We start from the raw sequence: 18,439 nt of genomic DNA on the forward strand, positions 1-18,439 counted from the left end.
GCAAACTGGTGTACAGATGAGCCAACGACATAGTAATTGGTTCTGGATTCATGCCACATGTTAATGTGACAGTCTAGTGTCCCCTTATAATCTCTCCCCCCTCTCTCTGATATTGGTTCCTCCTTTCAGAGTTACGGTAGGGATTGTTTTTTGTATCTGTGGTTTGGCTCTGTAATGTAGCTTACAGGGAGTACAGAATGCCTGGTTTTGATAAGATTTTCTGCTCTTCTGTTTTTAGGACAATGTAGATCAGGCTTCGGCTCATGGTCGACGGGATCTGGTGGAACCAGGTTTCCAAGAACCATCTAATCGCATCTCCCTGAATCACCAAGGTAAGGAACAGTGAGTGGGAATCCATTCCTCGGGGGGGAATGCAGAGATGATTTTGCCTCCATGTTGCTGTTTCTCCTTCTCATTAAAAAAAAAAAAGTTCTGGATGGTTGGAGGAGGAGAGCTGAAGAAATATTTTTTTGTCACAACTGTCCTTTAAGCTATGGATGAAGATGACTAAGAACGTGCGGTGCGTCTCAAGCCTTGTAAACCAAACTAGGTTAGCTAGCCTGGGTGGCAGGGAGGTTTCAGGAGGGGGGAGGAGGGATGTGCTGAAATTGAATTAAACGTTTGCAATGTTAAAGTTGCATTTATAAAATCTTTGACAGCCATAAGGGTTCAGGGTTCTGGCTCAACTTTTGCAGTAGCAGAAAAGTATGTTAACTTGCTTTGGATGACAGAAATCAGCTTATTCAGGGAAAGAAAGTCCTGAACTAGACGTTGTAATGCTGGTGCAATAGTCTAGGTTCTGTAATTCAACAGGACCATATATAAAAAGTTAAAATAAATCTTAAAAGTCTTTATTTACCGGTTTCTGTCTTTTTAGATACCTAAAAAAGACTGTTGTTATTATAGCAGAGACTTTTTAGCTCAGCTTTATTTTTTTGGCTTTGAAATAATTAATAGTAGAAAGTCCCATCTCAACCAGTGAGCCCCCTTGCCCTCAGGGTTTCTGAGGGCTTAATTTGGAACCAAGTCCTTGAAGGTCATCTTCAAATGTTGTTCTTCAGTGCAACAGCTAGTAGTACTGCAGTCAGCACAAGGCTAATTAAACAAATAAGATCACGAATATATTACTTAAAATATTTGCCAAATATGATGTGCTTAACTTTTCCTTTAAAAATCTGGCTGCTTTCATTTGCCAAAGGCAGCAAGACTGGAATTCCAAACTTGTAGATCCTCAAGATTATTTAAGTTTCACAAACAATTCCCAGAGTGTAATGAGGATTGTTTTTTAATTTACTCCCCTGTCTGCGCACCATGTCTTCAAGATTTTTAAAGCTTTGCTTTCAATTGAAAATAGAAGATAGCAGGTTGCCATCTTACCCAATCTAAAACTTCTGGTGGCACAGGCGGTGTGTTGCGGCATGCTTGCATGCATACAGCACAGAGTCTATAAATTCCATTTTTCGTTTGTATTAGAATGGTACTATGACATTAATTTCTCCTATCCTGGGATCTGTAAATCCTGGAGTAGATCTATGTAGGTGACTTCTGAAGCTATTTATAAATATCCCCCTTTATTTGAGGGATTTTTTGGGGAAACACATCCTGCATGGACAAAGTTCATGCATTAAAGTATGTGTGGCTGCTGCTTATGAAGTCTGATCATTTATTGAAAAGACAGGTAATGCTGTGTGTGTTTTGATGGCAAAATGCCAGCTTTGCAGCCTGACGTCTTCCTGCTTCTTTTTCAGATCCTTCTTTTTCCTCTATTGATATTGTAGTACTGCAGAATGATCCATACAGTGTCACCTGATGTGTGGCTCTGCCTCAGCCACTTTGAGACAAGCGTCTGTATGTGAACTGGCCCAAATTAATTTATGAAACAGCTATCTTTACCCGCTATGCGAAGCATTCTCTTTACTGGCAGTTTGGTGCCTGTTCATAAAGCAAGACCCAGTTAATGTTTTTCCCAATACTTTCTGAAGTAAAGATAACTTTAGCACCCACAAATTTTTCCTGTCAGCTGACTGACAGCAATCAAATCCGGTACTTCTAAAATCGTCCTGATTTTGTTGCTGAAGTAGGTATTTAGAACATTATTAATCTTCCCTATCCCCGTGACCATGAAACGCTGTTATGCAAGTGGTGTGGATTAAGAACTGAAACCTGAGTGCCCAGTGGTGGCCTCTGATGTGGTGCTGGGCTGTAGCACTTCTGCCTTTTTGCAGTGTCGGAGGAAAGCAATGTGCCCTGCAGGCACAGTACCTGCTACTTCAGTATTTTTTTGGAAGTGGAAGTGGCTGTAAGCACGATGTTATGTCACGTCTTGTGTGTTTGTTCTGTCCAATGTGAGCATCTACAGTCTTTCATAGCATATGAAACTGACATTCTTGTCCAATAACTTGAAAGTACAAGTATTTTAAGAGCTGCCACATATTCCAGTAACTGATGAATGAATAGTACGTAGGAAAATAAACATGAAGAGCTTCAGAGGGAGCTCTGACATGGTCTGAACGAGCTCTCATGCAGTCCTATTAGTCATACAATAAATAGGAAGACTAGGTTATTAACATAAAGTGGGTTTTTAAGTTCTGTGGCAGCTGTTTGCTTTGATTTTTTTTTTAATTTTTTTTTTTTATCCTTACACTAACATTACTTTAAGTTTTACTTTCTGTTAAAGTTTTGCTGGCATTGACTTCAATTAAAACCTTAAGTGTGAACCTGTACCCAGAAGTAACTTGCAGGACCACTGCTTGCATTTAATAAATTAATCTCTTTGGTGGTATGTCTTTATTATGCTGATGATAAAGATATTTGCAACAGACTATGGCAAATTTGGCTTTGTGTTATATATAACATTACTTGCTGATTTCAGCTTATACTGACTAGCAGATTTGAAGCTTTTATTCCTGTGTTTCACAAGAATGTTAAGGAAAAATGATAGACTTGCAACAAAACTGGTTTAATATACAAAAACTGGTTTAATATGAGCGGAAATTGTAGCAGGATTAGAATTGGTTAAAATACTTCATGTTAGATGCTCTCTGCATTTTTCCCTTTAGTGTGCTGTGCCTTAAGCACTTCAGCTGAACTCTGAGCAAGCGTACTTACTATGTTATTTTATGTATACACTTCCAATTCATACCTGACCACGTTGCTCAGTGAGCACAGCAGATTTGCCAGTTTCTGTTGAACATTAACTTATAGCCCCCTTTGCTTTTCACTGGGAGAGCTTTGGTACAAGCACTTGCAATTCTGAACCAGACCCTGCTTTCCATGGCCTATAAAAATGGTGATTAGCTTCCTCCTAGGCATCTGAATCCCTTCAACACAAGCTGGAAAAAGAGCATTCAAGTGGAGACTGAGATATCCCTGCCAACTGTCCCCTGTGAATAAGCTCTTTCTTGTGAAGGGTATTTCAAGTACATGTTTCCTGCTGAATCACTCTTTTTACACAAGCAGATGCTTTATAACTGTTCAGCTTTTTATTTTAAAAGAATATCTTGTAAAGATTGGGGAGCAGAGAATACTTCTTGTAAAGTGAGGAGTCTTTAAAATAGGCAGGTTTCATATGAAACAGATGTAAAAAGTCGAGTGCAGATGGAATAGTTCAGTAACTGCTTATGTGTAAGTGTGCTGATAAACTCGCTTACTTTAATGATAAGTATTTTTATATCTAAGCCATTATTTAATATTAACTTCTCAATGATTCTGTTAGTTGAGCAAATTCCATAAAGGTACTAAATGCAAAGAGCAGGAACTTGGATTTCTTACCTCTATTCCCCAAAAGCTACTTCATAAACTCAATGTAATAGGAAAGAGTGAGCTTCATTCTGTTGAACAGCACTAATATTGACTAATGTAAAGGAACAGATATGCCTTAGCTACCTGTTAAAAGTCATAGAAAGTTAACAACAGCCAGCTAGAACTTGGCATCTAATAAACAGCAAGTCAAGTGAGGGCGTGCTTAGGATGGGACAGGTATTGCTATTCTTCTAACTTTTTTTCCCTTCAGAAGTGGAGTGTGGACATGAAGGACACTGTAGCCTCCTCAGACATGTCTCACTTTGCAAAACATTTAGGACTCACAAACTTTTAATATTTTCCAATGACAAGTTCTAAGCAGTGTGTGGCCCACAGCGTTTGTACTGTGTCCAGTAGTGAGGGGCAGAGCTGGGGACCATAGTGGTGATTTTAGTCAAAACACTTGCATTCACAGAGAGATGCTGTTTTTGAGGCCTTTTGTAGAGGTGATGGGCTCCAGCACTGTTCTCCCTGCCCCATCCCAAAGGATGCTGCTGGTTCTCTCTCCCCAAGCACCTTGGCAGTGCAGCCTCGGTTCCTCCTGGTTGAGCACACCACTGTGTGGTGCCACCACAGTTAACCTTGAGTGTGTCTCGCTAGCAAGGCAAGACAAGGCTATCCTATGGATTTCCCTGAACTGCCTAGGAGCAAGCAGCATTGTCACGTGAAGTATGATAGCAAAATACGTGATGCTACAGAATACCGTAAGCCCAACTGAATTTGTTTACTCCCAGACTCTAGGAGGGTTTGACCTGCCAGCCATGCTACTGCTGTTTCTCATCTTGCTCTGTACTTCTGGGTTTTTCTTTGTTGAGGCACGTTTCAGAGCTCATTTTTCTGTTTGTTTTTCTAGCAAGCAGCAAATAGTGCCAACTCCAGTCTCAGCTGTGAAGTTTATGGGCAATACCTTTTACTGGTACTTGACACGTACTTTTTGAGATTGTGTAGCTATTTCTTATTCAGGATTTTGAAGCCAGGCAAAAATAAGATGCATTCTGTCACCTTGACTTTTAGTGGAAGCATTAGACATGCAGTTCTGCCTCTTTCTGTATGCATGTGTCTGTGGGATGCTTGTCGGTGTCTATACAAATGTGTTTTGCCATGGTTCTGTGATGAAAGATGTATCTTCCTTTTATTAATGCATTCACATGCAGCCTTCCTCTCCTGAGGCACTTGGCTCTTGTTGGACTTGATGCTCTTTGTCACAGAAGTTTGCAGACAGAGCTGAGCCAAATACTGTGGTATGCTGGCTCCATAGCCAGGTGGCTTTGGCAGCAGAAAGAAAAAGATGATATGGGTTGTTTTAGCCCACAGCTGTCCTTTGTCAACAGCCAGCTCGTCCTTTGGTCTCTCTTAGTTGGTCATGGTAGGAAATCTTCCCTGCACAGTGAGACGATGAGGATGCTGTGGTTGCAAATCAGTCGGCATTAGGTTTCTGTGGCCTTCCTGTCCATACGTACAGAGAACTTGTTCCCAGCAAACCTGGAGTGATCCAGAGCAGCTGCCAACGTACATCGCACTGCAGCCTACTCTTGAAGCAGATGCTCTTCTGTACCTTGCTGGCTAGTAACTGATACATTAACTTTTATACAGATGATAAAAGTCAGTGGTGGTGGAAGCTACCATTCTAACACACTGCCTGGCTCCAAAAAAATACAAGCCCATGTAAATACATATGGACTTTTGAGTGAGTATGGGCTTAGATGAGATATTATGGTGCTTAATTAAGGTTTAGCCTGGAGAAATGATCTTCTGTAGCCCTCTTTCTCCACCATTGCTATTATTACTTGCTTTTAATATATCTTCTTTTGTATCTGCCTTGGGGATAGGCACGTGAGGTTGAGGCGATTTTTGTTATTCATTCTGTATTTGAGGAGGAGTGCGTTTAGCCAGTGCTACTGCTGATGTGCTTCAGTTGTGGGATCCCACTAGGATGACTCAGTTGTTTGGTTGATCAGAACTAACCCGTGTTTTTGCAGAGTCCAGCTGGTACTGAATTGAAAATGTAGAGTGAAAAACAGATAGTCTTGTTTGTATTGCAGAGACAATACCAAAAGCTGCCAGACATTCATGAATTCTCATGCTTTGTATAAATGTTGTTGTCATTGTCCAGCCTTAGAAAAAATCCCACCATTAGTGCCAAAAAGATTTACACTGACTACCCCTACGCAGAGAGCTGAGCCCCCGCTTCCTGCCTAGCTCATTACAGTACCTTTGTCTTGTTTTGGAGAAGGCTTCCATTGTACTTGGTGATGAATCTTGTTAGCACAGTTACTAGGGGGGCACCCATAATAGCTGTGTAGAAGTTTAACTTCCCTCATTATATTAGTTCCCAAACCTTTGGGCTGACAGAACTCGGGGGGGGGGGGAAATGGAAAAATAAGACAAAGTACAAAGTGGGTTGGTGTTTAGTACAGATAATTTCAGAGATTTTCAGCAGGATACAGGAAGCCAAAATAGACCAACTGATTGAGTTTAGCAGGAAGACTCTGTACATTAATGAAGACTGAGTGAAATCAGTGAAATGACAAGAAACAGACCAATGTTTAAAATGACCAAGAGACCATGGTTTAAAATGTTGCATGTTCAGAAAAACGTATTTGCGGGTGACTGGATTTTCTTTTATTTTTTAATTTTATTTTTTATTTTACTTCATATATCAACTTTTAAGTATCAGCTTTACAAGTCTTCAATTTTGGACACATTTAAAATTCAGTGTGTTCCTCTGAAGAATAAAAAATTCTTTAATATCGCATAGTTGACAAGCATGGGATTTTAAGCCTGTTTATAATCTCTAAGGATTCAGTGTGTCCTTCAGCTAAATTTCTCTGAGGAGGCAGGATTCAGTGCAGGGAAGGAGCCTTCTGTCTTGGTTGTATAGGGTGGAACATAGTTTGCCTTGGGGCCTTTATTCATTACAAGTGGAGAGGCAGAAAAAATTGAGAATTTAAAGTAAGCCTAAAGCAGGATGCATAATACATTTAAAAATTAATCTTCCTTATTTATGTGACTATCAAAGTAAATTTGAAGCCTGTTTTCTTCTGTGGCTGATGGTAATAGCTTTACCATTTTTCCAGGATTGTAATGAACTTCTTGCCGTGTTGGAGGGGAAATGATTGCTGGGGCAGAGGGGTTGCATTGGGAGAGCAGGTGGAGCTGGGCTGGGGAGGTGGACTCTTTGCTCAAGAGAGTCCCTGATGCACCGTACCCATCCCTCGGGGACTGCAGCTGTGTAGGGGTGTAACTGAGAAACTGTTTGTTTTTTTTTTCATATTGAAGATAAAGGTGTTCCTTTCCTCCACCTTCTCTTTCAAGGTAGCTTCAGTTATCATGGGGGCAGGGAGTAGTAAATTCACAAGGTGTGAATTTCGGGTGATTAGATGTTCTGTTAAGTGCTTGTCTAAGGCTTTGGGAGGGGAAGGTGTAAATTGGGCACCTGGGTGGGGTGATGCTGTTGCTTCTGCCCAGATCCTTCACAGTCTAAGAGGGCATTTACCTCCCTCCCTCCCTCCCTCCTTATAGAAACGTTTTGGTTGGAAGAGACCTTTGAGATCATCAGGTCCATCAGATCATCACTGTTAACCTAGCACTGCCAAGTTACCACTGAACCATGTCCCTTAGCACTACATCAAGTTTTTTAAATATCTCCAGGGATGGGGACTCTACCGCTTCCCTGGGCAGCCTGTTCCAGGGCTTGATAACCTGCTACGTGTTCCCTGTTGGAGAACAAGTTACCTTAGGTCTAGTATTAACTTAAAGTGATGACTCTTTAAGAAATTCACCAGAAATCAAATAGGGAGAGGAGACCCTGTGAATTAAACCACAAAATAGAACATCCTTTTGAGTTCACTTTTGTCCCTAATGTTAAAGGGTGCACATTACCTTCTAGCACTGAAGCAGAGCTAAGACTAGGTGTTGGAGCAGTCGTGGTGTTGCACCCTTTGGCTAGGTAATGCACAGGGTAGCCTAGGGATGTCCTCCCTTCTCGTCTCGGGGTGTGCGCTCTTGGGCGTCTTGCGGGAAGACTTCCTTCCTGCGCTGCAGCTATCGCGCAAGAACCTATTGCAAGCCTGTTACGAGTGTCCGCTCCATTAGCGGGGAGGCAAACGTGCACATCGTGTATTTGTTTACTGCTGGCACGCTTCCCCAGAGGTGTATCAGCTCAGCCGGGTGATGTCATCGGTGGCACAAATAGTTTCTGCGCTGGTGCAGCTACTCCAGCTGTGAGGTACTTTAAGCGGTTGTGTCGGGGTGGCTGGCCGCTTGCCGAGCCCCCAGCTGCCAGCAGCCTGGTGCAATGGCCTGGCCAGTGGCCACTGGGGAGGATCAGCACCTCCAGCACCTCACATGGGCTGCGGGAGGCTTCCCCCGAGGAGAGCAACCCACAAGCCCTTTGTGGAGGTGACGTTGCTGGGGCTTGAGCTCGTGAGTCCAACACCTCTGTTGGAAATAGTGTCCTTGGGGAAAATTCGGATACTGGAGGGAAGCTAGCGTCTCAACATCTACTTGTGATGAGGCTGTTTCTTCCAGGTACCTGAGCTGAGCTCATTACTTCCGTGCTTCTCTCTTGTCTTTTGTGAGGAAAAAAAAGCCCAAAATCCTGCAGGCAGCATACTCCCTCCTCTGTAAATGTATTTACTTAGCAACTTGCATCATCCCCATCCTTTCTGTAAGCAGATTGCTAAAGCAGCCAATTGCAATAGATTTTGCTATTCTTAAATTGTTTTATATACATATTTATTTACTGTCCAACAGGTATGGGGAGACTTGTGGTGTCAGGTTGTTCTCTGCCACCTAGGTGGCTTGTTTCTTCCATTTGAGTTAATGATCCGTAATTGAGCTTGGTGATCTGAAATGCCCTCTTCTAATTTAATCAATACAAGCTAACTGTAAGTTCTTGGGATGAGCTCATATGTTTTCTGGTATAGCTTTATTGCATTTATGTTTTGGTTTTTTTTTTAATCTGACTAAATTTGCGCTGTCAAGATGTTAGGAGAGTGGAAGAATGGAAATTAATACTATTAGCAAAGGCTCTTTCGATAGCTTCTGGATGACGTTTTTAATGTCACCAAGTAGAATTCTTGCCTGTGTCACTCCACCATCTTCCTGCACGTCCTTGGGTTCTGCATATTTTTCACTGTTAAGGGGGCATGTTTTAAGTGTATTTGGATTTATGTAAGAAGCTTTTGAACCTTTCGGTGAAGGTGTTATAGCCAAATGTCAAAACATGGCTGTGGGCACTTAAATAGTCTAAATACTAATGAGCTTTCCAGCTAGGAAAGTTGATTTATTATGTAGCCTAGTTTTTAATCATGCTGTAACAATGGCAGTTATTCAGTAAAAACAGTGTCTCTACAGCATCAGAATATTAACTTCAAATTCTGACACCTTAACCAAAATCAAATCCTAAATTTCAAAGGAAGTTTGACATGTAAAGAGGAAGGGTATACTTAGAGATGGAAACAATCCATACACACTGTAGCTATGCTGCCTGTTACGAAATACTGCTTAAAAGAATATTTTCAAAAGTGTAAGTATCTCTAATTTTTGAGATAAAAGTACAATGTCACTATGCAAGGTCAGCTTTAATGGAGAGAGAACTGCCTTTCAGTATCTGTTTACATGGAAAGCTCTAGGGCACTAATCGGGTTTCATGACTGTTGTGTTCAAGTCTGAAATAAAGCTATTCTGCTTATTTGGACATTTAAGAGTGTCGCCTATAAATTGATTGCCATTTATCTGCAATGCATATAATGTTTGAAATTACTGTGATGAGGGGGAGCTGTTTTCTTTTTTAAATCTGTCTACTTCAGTAAAATCTGTATCAAGAGCACAGTGTTTACTGTAAGTGTCTGTGCTTTCTGAGGGCAATGGGGGAAAACAGACCCCCTTTCCTATGAAACTTATTTCCAAGAGTGTGGTAACAGTGGTGCGGCAAAGTGGAGGCAATTATAATGCCAGGAACTACTCCCTGAATTCTTGAAGTTGGCTGGATTTGAGCTTCACAAGAAATGTTTTAATAGCCTTAGTTCACCAGTACATTTAGCAATTTTGGGACTATACATATTTCCCCCCCCGCTTCAGATAAAGCCCTGAGTTACTTGCACCCTCATTTAAAGCACACTCAACTGATTTGTGGCCTGTCTCTGATCAGCCATGCACCTTTGATCTCTCTTGTGATGGCAGGCAATTTCTAATAGCTGACACAACGCAGCCCTCTTGTCTGCAAACAATTCTGGGAGACGTGTATTCAATTTTTAGGTTTTTGTTTTCCCCTGACCTTCAAGGTTATATTTTTGGTCTCTATCAAAGTAGTCACAGGGTGGAGAACAGGCAGTACAGCTCTTGGTTTCCTTCCATTGTTTGTCCTAACGATAAAAGTGTCCTAACCTTTGGTTTCTGTCTCTTCTTTCCACTGCCTCAGGTGGAGCAAAATATAACATAATTTACCTTTTCGTGATCCATCCTCTGAGCAGAGCTTTTGTCATCTTGGGAACGAATACAGAAATACAGAATTCACTTTGCTTCTCTTCTAAAAAATAAAAATAATTAAATAAAAACCCAACCAAACAATATCTAAATCTGTAACATTTCCAGGGGTAAGGAATAGAACGAGGGCAAGGTAAGACTCGTTCGCAGGAGTGAAATGGGGCATATTTGTGATACAGCAGTTCCCCTAACAAAGACTTCTATTGCTTTAGGATTCCTTACTGTTCAACAACTTGATGCCCTCCCTCTTCGGTTGTTAGCTGGTCTTAATTAGAGGAGGAAGTATAAATGCTAAACAAAAGTTGGCTTTGTGCTTAAAAATTGAATGGATTTTAAAAGTTGGCTGACACTTATTATGGCAAATTAAGGTCAAGTAGTCTGGACAAGTATAGGTTTAGTTTAAGGTTTTAATATCCTTTTCTATGTATTAGAACAGTTTTCAGGAGCTTACATACTAGAAAACTGTGATTGTCACACAAAGATGTAGCGCATCTTACAGTTGAGAGGAAAATGCCAAATTCAAGTGACAGTTTAAAGATTATCTTTTTTAGAAATGCCTTTTCTAATCTGTTTTTAAAAGAGATTGGTTCTGCCAGATGACTGGGAAGTTGAGGACTCTGGATTTTAAGATTTTTCCAGCATGGGAATGTATTTTCTTTACTCAAGACACACAAGTTGCATTGGAATGTGCTCATGGTCTGTATCAGCAAGTATAGCTTAACTTAGTTATGTCAAGAGGAATATATACTGTGGTATGTCTGAAAAAATGGATGTCACTAAAAATACCTGGCGAATAAATTTCTGTGGTGTTGGGTGAATGTGAAAGTAGGCTTTCTTACTGGCAAAGTTGTGTTTATTTAAGTATCAACATGATCTTCTGTGTTTAAAAAACATTTAAGGGTTCATGGCTGAAGTCAAACTTAAGGTAGCAAGATTAGTGTAAAATGGTACAGGGTTTGATAACAGCAACACGCTGGTTCTTCCTGTAAGCCCCGCATCTCTGCAGAGCATACTGCCTGTACCCACAGCCAGCCAGTCCTTGCTGAAAGAAGGCCATTTGAAGGCAACGAGTGACCTTGGGCCAGCTGCCTGCTTTATTGATATCAGGGTCTTTACTGGGAGGACTATTCCTTTTTCAGTCATTTTGGAAGATGGAGTAGCAAACCTCCAAAGTCTGCACCGTAGGGTTGCACAGAGACTCTTATGTTCCTATGTGAACGAGCAATTGTGAACTATAGCCATTAATGATGGCAGCAGCAGACCTGACTCTCATGTGTTGTTAGTCATCTATATGTTGGGCCGTTACAAGCCGCTCAGAATAATTGGACTCACCAGAGGTTTTTGATGAAACTGGACTGCAGAAATCATTGCAGGTCACTGCTAAGTGTTCGTCTCTTCACATGAGCACGCAAAAGCAGTGATGGGCTCCCCTCTCCACGGCCCCCTTGGTAGGAGTTGGGAAATACTTGCCGGGTTTGGACACTGTGCCTGTGCAGAGCGGGGCAAAGAGTTAGAAGAGCTTGTTCAACAAATAAGCTGTTACATGGGATGAAACAAATCACTGTAGATGTCTGCCTACGTTTTCCCCATCAGCAAAATGAGGATATTGCTATTGCAAAACTTCTGTCAAGTCTGTGGTTGAGATCTGCTTGGTGTGCATGCTATTTTTGAAGATGAAGTCCCACTTTGCTTACGGTATTAAGTTGAGAACCAGTTCTGAAGAGATGAAATCAAGACTGAAATGTGAACATATGTGAGATTCTATCCTAATATATAGGGTAAACCATAAACTGTTATTGCGATGTGGTAGAGCCTTTCTGTAGATTGACTTGTTTTTCTGCAGCGTATGACATGGAAGTAGTGAAAGATAATGCAGCTTCTAAGTACTATAAATGTGCTTTGATTGAAGGTGCATAATTCTTGACTTGCAGTAGGGAGGGGGTCAGTGAATTAAGCTGAAGAGTAGGTGAAGCTTTCTCTTTGTGCCTATGGGGGTTGAAATTAAAGTTGGGAACAGTGACCTGGCTTGCAAGTTGACCTTGGAACATTTACTAAAAAGAAAAGAAAAAAAAAAAAAAAAGACATTAAATGTGGGATAATGAGATAAGGGAAAGCCACTTGAGGCAGGCATGAACCATGGTAAAAGCCATGGAGTTTCTTTAAGATGGTTTTAGTACGTAGCTGAAGTGAAACTATTGAAAGATATGTAATTCATTTTCATTATTGTAGGAGCCAAGATGTCTACTAATACAGTATTTATGTTTGTGGTAATATCTTTCCACCATTGTGTATCTCTATACACCTTCTGTTTAAAAAAACGACCAAACAAAGCAAACCAAAAAAACCTCTCAACCCTCCCTCTGTATGGCAATAGTGCTGAGCTCTTTGGGCCAGGATACATGTCTCCTGCTGTGTTAGGCTGCTGAAATACAAAACAGATCTCTTTCTGAAGAGCAAATTTAGAGATGAATCTGGCAGATTGTTGGCTCCAAGGCAAATTGAGATTATTGGGGAGAAATTTGTTGAAGGCACTGCTCGGGTGAATGCCTCCTTTTCAGGAGGCATGCAGGAGGTGAATCACTCCTACAGTGAGGGTGTTCGAGCAAGAGGACTTGGTGATCATGGCGCTGATGACTTTGCCCTGAAAATGATGTCCTTTCAGGTCGGCTGTTCTCAGACCATTTACATTCCCCAGGGCCTGGTGTCTCCCAGGGGTTTGGTGGTACAGCTGTGCTGGCACACTTCCTAATGTACTTGTAATAGCGAAAAAACACTTTCTCTGAAGGAAGTTTATTCTGGTTTGACAAGTGAAATGAAATGCAGCAGTAAAAGCATTCTTAAGACACTTATACTGGGCTGAAAATACGGATATTTTAACAGGAAAAGCAGTTGAAATGTGGCGTCATTTCTACTGAATTGGTTGTGAGCAACCTCTCCTTGTATTTCAGGCAAACATGCAGGCCTGTACAGGGTGAGGGCAGTGAATTCAAAGAGGTTAATGTTGAATGTTGCGTGTGTCTCAGCTCCAGCCTGGAATTAGTCCTTTTGATGTTTGTGCCATACAAACACAGAGGAACACTCAGCCCCCCGCCGACATATCTGACGCAGCAGGGATAGAGAATAAACGCTCGTGTACTATTAAGTTTTTGTGGTTTCGAATCTGTGAGCTGGAAGAGAGATTTTTAGTGCCATGGGTGAAATGGCTTTTAAATAGGCTTGAAAAAGACTTAAGGATAAATCTATCCCCAAAACTTTTGCGGATATGATATTACCAGTATACGTTTGTGATCCCTTTACAGTATTTTGTACTTGTAATGGGTCCTTGTATATAGATTTCAGTTATTCTGGAAAAATGCTGCTGTTTAGCATACCTCACTTTGCTTGTATCAGGTCGGTGAATAAAGTGAGTGCTTTTCATGCGTTAATGAATGCCTGACTGAAAAACGTCGGTCAAAATACTTGATGTGTCTCATGCAGGCATCTAGATTACTTCAAAACGCATTTTATTGCGAGCATGTGGGAAGAGAGAATCTTCTAATGCATCCTTAGTTTTGGAGGGGCCAACAGACAGACTAGCTAATGAAGGCAGAATTGAGGGGTGCGATTGACAGAGTGGATGCTGTAGAGGTTAATAGGGTAGAAAAGAGCATAAGTTTCTCTCAATGAAATGGTACCCACTGTGGTGAAAGAGGAAAACAGTAAGAATCTGAAATGTGTTTGAATCAAGTGCAAAACAAAGTGTTGCTCTTCAGCTGATGCAAGATAACTCTCAAAATTAGTTCACTGGAAGTTGGAAGGAAGCCCATGTGGGATGTCCACTCTGGGGGACTGTTGGGGATGGAGAAAACTTTGAAGCAGGTTCTAGTGGTTTACGTAGTGCAGAAGTTCTTACTACAGGTCTTTCCTGTTCTCAAAACGTATATTGGGACTTTATCCATTTTTGATGATTAGAGTTAAGAATGTATCGGTGTGTAAACGAATCAGAAAACAGAAAGAACCTTCATTTATATTTTCCCAAGAAAACTTCAAAATATTTTTAGGTCACTGTACATTCTGATGTTGTGCTACAGCTGCTGTGGCTTGTGCTTTAAGTTGTCCATTTGTCTAATAAAGAAACAAAGTCCGTGCTTGTTTGTTTCTTTTTCTAGTCAGATGGTCCTCAGGTTCATCTAAGAAAAGACTGAGGAACATCAATGAAAATACGCTGTCATTCCAGAGAAAACTCTTTTGAATTTTTTAAAGAGGAGTAAAATAGCAAGAGATAATATTGTAGTGTTGCATTATTTATGGTGTCTGTAGCTTTGAAAAAAATCTTGTGGTCTTAAGACTGCCCCAAAATGGACTGGAACAGTACACTTCTGTTAACTCCGATTTCTTACATTGTCTGTAAAGCACATACTAAGCTTGGGGCTTGTAGTAAGCTCACATAATAAGGGGCGGGGGGGGGGGGGGAACCACTGAGTTTCGCAGCTTACTAAAATAAGCAAAATCTGTAGAAAACCAGTTCTGTTGTAATTTGCTGTCAGTTCTGCACTAAAATTTTTCACCACAGTGCAGCATTGTAACAATAAACCTCAGTCATCACTGTCTTTGAACTTATCTGACTGTGATAAGCAGTACAGTATTTATTTCTGCTTTTATGTAAACACTGTGCTGCAAGTGGTTCGTGACAGCACTTCAATATGGCAAGCTGTGTCATGTGAGGATACTTTAGAAATGCGTAAGTTCAAAGCAGCTGACATTCTTGCATTGAGGATGAAGAAGGTTGCGGCACTTCTCTTAAAGCCAAGAAGCTTCAAGGGGAAGATCAATCTGAATTTGTTAATTTATTTAAGTCTCTTTGTGCCTATTAAAAAAGACAAGATTCTGTCAAGCTAGTTGTATTTTTCAGCTAAAAAAAACAGGACTTAATGGGAAAACCAGCTGAACAAAAAAAATCAAAATATAGCATGAGATGTAGCTAAATTTGGAGTTCTTAAGAGCAAGCAGCTGCTTAAGTAATTAAAGTATATAAGGTGCTACTGACCAAAGCAATTAGTATGTAATTTCATTAATGGTATTAGGATTGCAGTAACAATATTTAAGTCTTTCTGTCCAAATCAAGATTGCAGGCAGTTTGTGACATGTACAAGGTGAGGTTAGAAGCAGTGCAATGTTACGGTATGTTATAGCACCACTGTCCGAGTGGATTTGTAACTGCGCAAGAACATGTCTTAAACTGCCTCTATATCTTGTTAACGCTCCTAATTGGTATACTTTGCTTGCAAGTTTACATATACATGCACTTGTAAATTTTTATGAGCTTGTATGTTTGTAAGTTTATATATATAGAAAAAGGCTTCATGGGGGCTGCTAATTTTTTGTTTATTTTTGCAATTCAGTTATGAGCTTGCTGCTATTCAACAGCAAAAGAGAATTACTCTCTTTGTGTATGTTTTTGCGGTTTGTCCTTAAGTGGCTGAGAAATCCTGGAGAGCTCAGGCACAGTAAAATATTCCAAGTCCCTCTGAAATCTACAGTGCTGCAGATGACGGGTTTCTAAACTGTGAGGTCTGCAACTCAAAGACAAGTGGATGATGTGCCCAGCGACCACAGTTTGATAGTTCCTGTCCTCAAGAATAACCATAAATTTTCTTCAGAAGGTGACAACGAGTTTCAGAGACCAGGCAGAAAAAATACACATTGGCGAGTGAATCCGGAATATACTGAAGTCTGAATGCAGGTCACCTCCAAGGCGAGGGTAGCAGCGCTGAAGAATCATTCAAGTCAGGTAGCTGAAGCAGTGAAGGCTTGCTGCTGGGAGGGACACCAGTGGGTATTACTACCACAGCAGCTAACCTATTAAAAAGCCATCAACATAAGTCCTTCAGAGCACGGAGGCTTTATGGTGACACTTTTGGCTGACCTTAAGCTCTGTCCCTTTCACGCATTGCCTCTTTCTAGGTCTAAGGCTTTCTAGGTCTATAAACACGTGGTGGGAGTGCTTTTGGCAGAGGAACCAGTCTTCTCTGCTTTTCTGGGCTGTATTTCAGATGTGAAACGGAGCAAGGTGAACAGGTTGTCTGACCTCTTGCGAACACTGAACCTGCGCCCACGGGTTTTTCGGGCGTCTTTCCTAAGGGGAGCAGTGGGGGTGATGTCAGAATGCGCAGAGCTGGACCTCAGGGCCCTGCAAACTCATCTTAGTGTACCAATGACATCCTTGTCATGGAACTGCCTCCTAAGAAGAGATGGTCTGTTGAGAGAGTACCTTTGGGAGGCAATGCCTTGTATCCTGCTCCCAGCACTGTTTTGTTGGGCGTGTGAGGAGGCGAGTCCAGCTGGGGGCTTGGGGTCCTTACCCACAGCCCAGTGAAAACCAACCAGGTGAAGAAGAGCAGCAGGCTGGCTTCCCAGAATCACAGGGCACCCCAGGTTACCCAATTGGGAAAGACCACACCTTGTAGAATCAGACTCGTGGGGCTCATAAGGAGAACAGGCATAATGGGTAAGTTGATTTTGATTCGCGTCAAGCTGGGATGAATCTTCTGCGTAGCCCGCCTGTGGTGATGGCTTTTGGGGGAGCCTGATCCTGACTTGTTTTAACCAGTGTGGCTTACCTGCAGGATGCTTCGAGTAGCCGATTTAAAAAAGGAAACTTGATTTGGTGGTTCTAGAAGAAACATGAATACAGTTCTGTTTTTCTTAGGCCTAGATAAATTTAGGCTGATGTGATTGCTTTTCAATGAAGGCTTGAACGGTAAATTCAGATTACTTTTTCTTTGTAAGTCTCACGTGATTGACTGCAATGGTTTGGGTTTTGTTTTGTTCTATTTTGTTTTGTGTGGTGGTTTTTTTTTTTCTTTTTTGGGTGGCTTTTTTCCCAGGATTTCTTTTTTGGTGGTGTTCTTGTTTGGTTGTTGGTTTGGTTTTTGATAACTTTTTTTTCTTTGGTTTGTTTTTTATGTTTGTTTTTTGTTTATTGGGCTTTGGTGGTTTGTTGTTTGTTTTTTTTTTTAAAAAAAAAAAGGTTGGCTCACAGGAGCTCTTGGGGTCAGTGTAGTCACGGTGGAGGGAGGCATCAGGGCGCTTTTATAAATGTCTGGTTTCTGCATGGAGGGTGTGGGATACGGACGCCTTCAGCAGTGGCTTCACACGGCCATTTGGGATGCGACTGCAGCAATATGCTCTGCCATCTGGGCATCCATGCGGCGGGACTCTGGCATTCCCTTCTCGCGCAGCGGAGGTTTGTGCTTCATTATAGCAGTGATTCCTCACAAATTACCCACCCTTTGCTGGCAGGGGCAGGGGACATCTCCTTGTTCCTCACCCAAAAGGGCTACGTGATTTTTCTGACACAACAGCTAGGCTTGCTCAAAAGGAGAGCCTAAAATAGACAGCCGACTCAAGGACAAAGTATCTGTGTGCAGATGAAATTAAATGCATGCCCCAAAATGTTGTTCCCTTAGTAGGGCAAAGAAATGTAGGGAAAGCTTATATCGAGGTGCTGCCAAGGCAATACGAGGACATCTGATGGCAGCTGCCTTGCTCTGTGAAGTGAAGCGAAGGTAGGCAAATGTGCTCATTGTTATTTGTAGAGGTGCTGGGTTTGAAAGTCCCAGGTTGGGGGCTCTTAAGGGACTTTTTTGATGCTGTGTTGGAACTCCAAAAAAACTCTCCCCTGGTTTAATTTCTTGTCAATAATTTACCAAAATGACAATTGGAGTTAATACTAAACTGTTAAAGCAACTGGTAAAAGAAACAAAATTAACCTCGCGTTAAAGCATTTTAGTTTTTCATATGACTTTGGTTCTGTTAACTGAACTCTGACTAGAAGTACCTTAAATATGAAATGTTCCTGTTGTCTGACTTGTAAGTACATGGGTCACAGCTAGGTAACTATTATGTGCTGAAAACGCAATCTTTAATTAACTCTGAGGAATAGCTGATGCATTAATTGCTGTGTGCAACTTTTGGAACTTGTATTACATCCTCTTAAACATGCTTCCTAAGCCAGCAATAAACTTGTTCAAAGCAAGTTTTAAAACTCATGATTTAAAGTTAGTAGGATTAAAGGTTAGCTTGGGTATCAAGTGATGAGGTGCAAGCCTAATTTAATAACAATTATGTTCCAGCATCAGCTCTGCGGACCGACCTCTTCCTGAAGAGC

The 18,439-nt window shown here is 41.3% G+C and overlaps 1 protein-coding gene across 1 annotated transcript in view; it reads left to right on the forward strand.

Moving 5' to 3' along the window:
* The first annotated feature begins 244 nt into the window (after positions 1–244).
* Positions 245–18,439, forward strand: part of GRB10 (growth factor receptor bound protein 10) — an 88,123-nt gene continuing 69,928 nt past the window's right edge. Inside the window, exon 1 of the mRNA XM_074146223.1 lies at positions 245–332. The gene's annotated coding sequence lies outside the window, so the exon portion shown is untranslated. The remainder of the gene's footprint in view (positions 333–18,439) is intronic.

Source organism: Numenius arquata, chromosome 4 (genome assembly GCF_964106895.1).
Source record: "Numenius arquata chromosome 4, bNumArq3.hap1.1, whole genome shotgun sequence".
Lineage (NCBI taxonomy): Eukaryota > Metazoa > Chordata > Aves > Charadriiformes > Scolopacidae > Numenius > Numenius arquata.